Genomic DNA, 6,343 nt, shown 5'->3' on the forward strand with positions numbered 1-6,343 from the left:
GCCCAAGAGGTGCCTTTCCTCTGCACCTCCTGCAGTAGTGATGTGGGCAAGCGGGGCTGAAAAAGAGATGACTTTTGGGGCTGATTTAGGCTTTCTTTATCTTCCAAAAAGCTAGCCTTTTCTGTCATCTGCCTTTAATGAAGATTTTTGTTTAACCAGAATCGCAAGTCTCTGCTGCAAGATGGTTGTGGTGGAAAATTTACAGCCTGCACCTGGCAGCTGAGCTTGTCACCAGGGGAGCACCTGGACAATGTGTCCTCTGAGACCAAAAGCCAAGAGGATGCTGAGATGGGGACACAGTGCTGACGGACTTGTGTTGTGCCGTGCTGCGCACCTTTCCCCAAACCGTCCCACCATGTCACAGGTGAAGCTACGCTAGCCTTGAGAAAAGAGTTTCCTTGGTTTTTGTGGTTTTTTTCCTTTTCATCTGTAACATCACACAGAAATCGCATACCACAGTCCAGCTCCCCACATTTTTGCCTTGAGATGCCCGAACGCTGCACGCAAACAGCCTGTGAGAGCGCAAAACATTTATACCAAGGGTATAAAGACATTTATACCCAAGGGTTTGAACACAATATTGATCAAAGAGAAAGCTGTGATTTGCAAGTGCAATTGTCCAGGTAAGTAACCTACGCAGATGTAAAGAGGATAGGGCAGACAGACTGTGAAAAAGAAGAAAGATTATGAACTTTAATAATAATAATAATAATAGTAATAGTAGTAGTAGTAGTAGTAATAATAATAGTAATAATAGTTATAATTAATAATTATAATAGTTATTATAATTAATTATAATAATTACAAAACCCACCAGGAATCACCCTCATCAATGGGACATCAAGGTGAAATGATGCCAGACAAGTCTAGTCTACAGGGAGCTTGTCTTTCAGGGAAGCTTTCTATTGAAGTTAAGGTTGAAATCAGCCTGCTCTGTCCAAGCCATATGGCAGTTTTATTTAGGAAGATGCCTTTGACCGTGTCTCAGGTGGCTCTGAGCACTGTGGGCGTCAGCAAGATGTCAGCAAGGTTCACAAGACAGAGCCCGAGGCTGGGATGGGCCACGGGGGAGGTGGGGGGTGGGCAGCAGGGAGGCTGGGCATGAAGCTCTTGGAGGAGCAAGAAAGATCCTCAGCTGCTTTCAGCGCGCTTGCTCCAGCCAAGGAGTAGCGCAATGGCACTACTTCAGGTAATCAGCAACGGGAAAACCCTAGAAACCAAAAATGCATGTTGAAAGGCAAGCAGGACACGGCAATTTCTCCCACCTTCCCCTTACTGGGCATGGAAAGCTGCTAACCAGGCGGGTTTGTCCCAGAGCTCTCCTTCTCCGTTTGTAATGAATACACTTTTTTTGCACCCGTATACAACCAGTACTCAAGCAGACAAATCACAAGCTGAGGATACAACTAAGACAACATTAAAAAAAAGTCCTTCCAAGGTTGTGTCTCACAGGTTAAGGAGACTTAGGTCCCACACACGAACTTTGTTGCTCATGTTTTGCACCAACATCCAAAGGCCATCTGTGAAGCTCTCCTGTCTCTTGCCCTCCTCCCCTTCCCTCTTTTTAAAATAATTTTGTTTGGTTTGGGGAAGAGGGCGATCTTCCACTGAAATCCCCATTGACTGTCGCCACGTGTGGTCGTGACAGTAGGCTCGTGGCCCCATCAGATGTCCTAGGACTGAGACCAAAGGGAACTTCTTGACCATATTTTCCTCCAGCTTTTTGCTGCAACAGGTCATGCAACAGGTGTTACCCCGCTCACGGCGGGTATATATGGCACTGGCTTGAACCTGACTGGAGCACAGATTTCCATGGCGTAACACACAAAGAACAAACAGGTGCTCTCTGTTTTCAGAACCTTCAGAAGAGGCAGCTCTTACGGGCTGAATGTCTCCTTATTTTCCACATCCCAGTCTCCCCTCGCTGTCATGCCGCTAATGTACCTTCCTCTTCCATCTTATGCACCCCCACTATAAAAATGATAATGCGAGAGGGTCTATACAGCTAATGCATCACTCCTTTAAAATTTACCAGATCTGAGGTTAAAAAAAAAAGCACCCTTTTTCCCTACTAAAAGGGGATTTTTATATCCAAAGACACAAAGGTAATACTCACTGCATTGTAGCTGCAATCCTTTTTCTTTTTTTCTTTACCCAACAATGGTGAAAAGATGTGATTTTTACAAGCAAATAGGAAGAAAAAGCCTGAACACACCCTGGGAACATGTTTAAGAAGTTGATTTATGTTTCATGCTGAGCCTTACACCTGCAGTTCAAGCAAAACTCAACTTTGCCGCCCCACAGAGTCTAGTTTATTAGGTATCAAGGAGTCACAAGAAGCCATGTAATTAAAACTGTAATTAACTGGAAAAGGAAAGTGCCACCTGAGTTTTGAGAGGCTGTCAATTTTATTTCCATTACAGCTCTCCTTCTGCTTCTTTTGTCTATAGGGTGGGTTTTTTTTTTTCCCCATCTTGATAAGAAATAACAAAGTTGTATTTTTTTCTTTTTATTAACTAAAGAAGCCACCAAATTCTCCGAGGTCTTTACTCTCGAGAAAAAAATCCAGCCCCTTAGCTTTGAGCTGGGACGTGGGGTTCTGGCAGTGGCATTTGCAGCTGTATTTATCCAACAGGTGTCAAGTGTGGTCCAGGCAGGAAAAAACCCACCCTGAAATGTCCTACTGGTGAAGGGTCAGCCAAGTTCAAAGCCCATTTTAACAAAACATAATCAATGCCCTTTGAAAAGGGGATTGGCGGCACCTTGTTAAAATGCATGACCTTGCTGTGGCGGGCGAGACGAGCACTGGGCGCCCATGGATCCGGCACGTCTCTCCGAAGGTTGCCGGATCCTGCCGGAGACCACCGCGGTATTTCTGCCAGCAGGGCAAGGCCACACGTGGCAAGACAAAACCAGGGCTGGGAGAAATACGAGGCGACGCGAGGAACCTTGTCAGCCCCAGAAATTAAAAGCGAAAAGGGGCCCGATCCCCCCCGCCAAAAAAAATAAATCTCCCGAAGATTTGGGTGGGATGTGCTGTCAGCCCTGTCTGCCCTCTGCCTCGTGCATCCACCAGGAAGAAACTCCTGGGGGATCAGAAAGAGGTGCTGGAATAAAAAGACAATTATTTAATAAGGCTTAAAGAAGCAAGGACTTAGGTAAACCTGACGCAGGAAAGTTGTAGTAAAATATAAAGAGTGATTACCTAAAAGAGGAAAATGAGGACAAAAAAGATAGGATCTACCTTAGAGATTGTTACAAGGGAGATGATTTATGAATACATATAAATTTTTGTAGAGGAGATGTTTGTCTTAGACCGGTGTATGAAAGGAGGGATTGACATTCTTCCTTCTCCATTTAACAGGTGACAAAAACCCATCAAGTGAAGTACCAGCCTTGAGAAGGGAAGTTATTATCGTAAAAAGCAATTTTCCTTTGCTGCCATTCCGCTGTGCTTGGGGTTGGTTTTTTTTTTCCCCCCAGCCTTAATCATTTGTGGCCTCTCCCCTCCCGACACAGGCCCAGCTTGCAAGGCAGAGGTCTCGGGACCCTCCAGGTTTGAAGGCAGGTCTCGATCAGCGCTAATTTGGGGAAGTGAGCTGGAGGTACCTGCAGCAGATGACACGCAGGGCTTAGCTTCTTATTCAGCTACAAGTCAGCAGGGGCACCCCCGACCATCTGTGGTCTATAAATTACAGTAACACCGGCACACACTGCTTGTAAATCACCAATGAACAGGCTTTACCTTATGACACACTACATGAACCCTGTTGGATATTCCAATAAACTCCCATAAACCAACCGATATAAACTCTAGATTATGTTTCTTTGGGGGGGGGGCAGGAGAAAAACCTGGACTTTTCTGCACTTGCACAAACTTCTCATGGGTGAAATGAAGCTCTGTTGTGTATTTACATACCATGTTTTCTTACGAAAGAGATTTTTTCCCTCCTGCCATCATTATTACCATATATATTTGCTTAGCAAAATGGCTTAATGATGGTCTTTGTCAGAGTTAGGTTGATGGTTGGACTAGATGATCTGAAAGGTCCCTTCCAACCCAGGCGATTCTATGATTCTGTGATTTTATTTCAGTTTCCAAGAGTGCATCAGCCTTGAGGCAAGCAGGTTCGTTTCTTTTAGAGGAGCAAGAAGACCCAACCCATGACATCAAGCCAGTCATTCCCTCTACAAATTAAAAAATATGCCACTATTTCTCACCATCTCTGCATCCCAAAGGCTAGAGCCTCACCTCACTATCTCTAGGAGGGCAGACCATCCTGCAAGAGCTCCTCGCTTGCTTCTTTCTCCCCGTGAAGTGGCTCTTTTACTCCAGTCTGGTAGCAGGGTGGAAGGCTCTGTGGTCTGACACACCATCAACCCCCTGCCCAGGAGGTGATGCACTCCTGCCACCCAACTTGGCTTGGATAGATCTTACCTGCCATGATGTTCCATGGAGGCCATGTCTGCTAGGAGATACTATGAGCAGAAGTCTCGGCATGTGGCCATGTGCTCCTCAGTACTGTGGCTGGTTGGGGCCACACATGCTGCTCCGCTGAGAAACCTGGCACTTGAGACCCGTCAAATTTTGATAATTATATTAGTAAGCCCTGCATCTAGCTTGTCATCTGGGCAAAAAAATACCCTGTAAAATACATTGTTCAGATTGTGGGGGATATGCCAAGTAAACAACCTGCTAAATGTTATTTGACCAGCTTTTTTGCTGACCATGACCAAATGTGGGCTGTAGTGTAGACAGCCAGCAATGGCTGTGTCACGACTCTGTGGCAAGTTCCTTAATTGAATCTGAAATCCCGACCCCTCTCAGGAGGCAGTGGGAGCCTTGCAGTCATCTTACTCACGCACAGCAGAAGCTCCCTATGGCAACATTATTTTTATCTGGGTTTCTTAAGGCTATAGGGGCTGGCTTCTCACCATGCTCTGCGTGGATGTACGGGTGTGTGGGCACACGCCTGCGGCAACACATGCTTTTAAACCCATTGAGCGGCTGCAGTCAAACTGGACTGATGTTCCCACCTCATGGAGACAGGGAACCAAGGCAACCATGGTTGACTCCCATGATGACAATGGGATGCGCTCCACCATCTGTAGACATCAGAGAATATACATCTGCAAGAACAACCAAAGGAAAATACCCTCCGCTGCTCCCTCCGGTTGTGAGCGTCCAGTTAATTAATACTCATTAATACTGCTCTTTTTTTTCTTACAGCACAGCTTCCAGGCATCAGCCAAAATTGATGCTTCCTTGCCTAAGAGATATACACCAGAAAACATCAAGTCTAAGCAGAAAAAAGAGGTACAAGCAGTAAGCACATGTTCTGGAGAAACCAGGACCATCCGTATTACGTGATCCCAGTGTTAACCAGCCAGACCTCACACGACTGAAACACTTCAAATGGTCTCAGGAGCGATTTTTAATTCACCAGAAACACACTTTCGAAGCATTTATTGAATCTAGGTTGAGGCGGCCTGCTTAGTTTAGTTTCAGAAAAAATAGTGAATAAAATAAAGTTGATTTTTAAATCTATTTTACTCAGAAAAAATACCACCTCTGTTTAAATGTTACTTCAGATTTTCCTGGGAAAAAAAGTGTAGTTAAAAATTTAAATATAACTAAGATTATATACATATATAAAAAATATATAAATTATTTATTATTTTATTTTATATTTATTTTGCATCTATTATTTTAATGATATTATTTATTTATTATTATTTATATAATATATATTACCTATTTAATACTAATAATTTTTTATATGTATATATATGTATGTAAAAATAAATAATTAAACAAATACCCTGTGATTTTTGGCCAGGGAACTTTTGGTTCATAACATTTTTAAACTGGAGGTAATATACAAGGAGCACCTTTGCACTGACTTTTTTCCATCCAGCAAGTGAACCAAACCCCCGACTTTCCACAGCGAGGCAGTGGGAAGTCCCAGATCAGGTCTGGGCATCGTGGCACTAAGGCTCTTCTGAGCTTACCCATGAAGATGCCCTCTCCATCCACCACCATCTCCATCTCTTCTGTGCATGCCGACAAGAAGAAGTGATAGCGCTATTTCTGGTTTTTAACAAGATTTGGAAAGCTTTCAAGTGCCTGACTAAGTGGTTGGAAACAAGGAAGCAGAAGGATGTTTTGGCATCCTGCGATGTGTGCATGAAGAGCATAGACACAAACACATTGAGCACACATACTGTAAAACAAGATTACAAGGAGAGTACGAACTAATAAAAAGCCTATTAAAACATCATGGACGCTATCGCTGCTCGTGTGCATGCCTACGTATTAAAATAACAAATATTTCACGTGAAC

This window comes from Chroicocephalus ridibundus, chromosome 3, assembly GCF_963924245.1.
Source record: "Chroicocephalus ridibundus chromosome 3, bChrRid1.1, whole genome shotgun sequence".
NCBI classification, from domain to species: domain Eukaryota; kingdom Metazoa; phylum Chordata; class Aves; order Charadriiformes; family Laridae; genus Chroicocephalus; species Chroicocephalus ridibundus.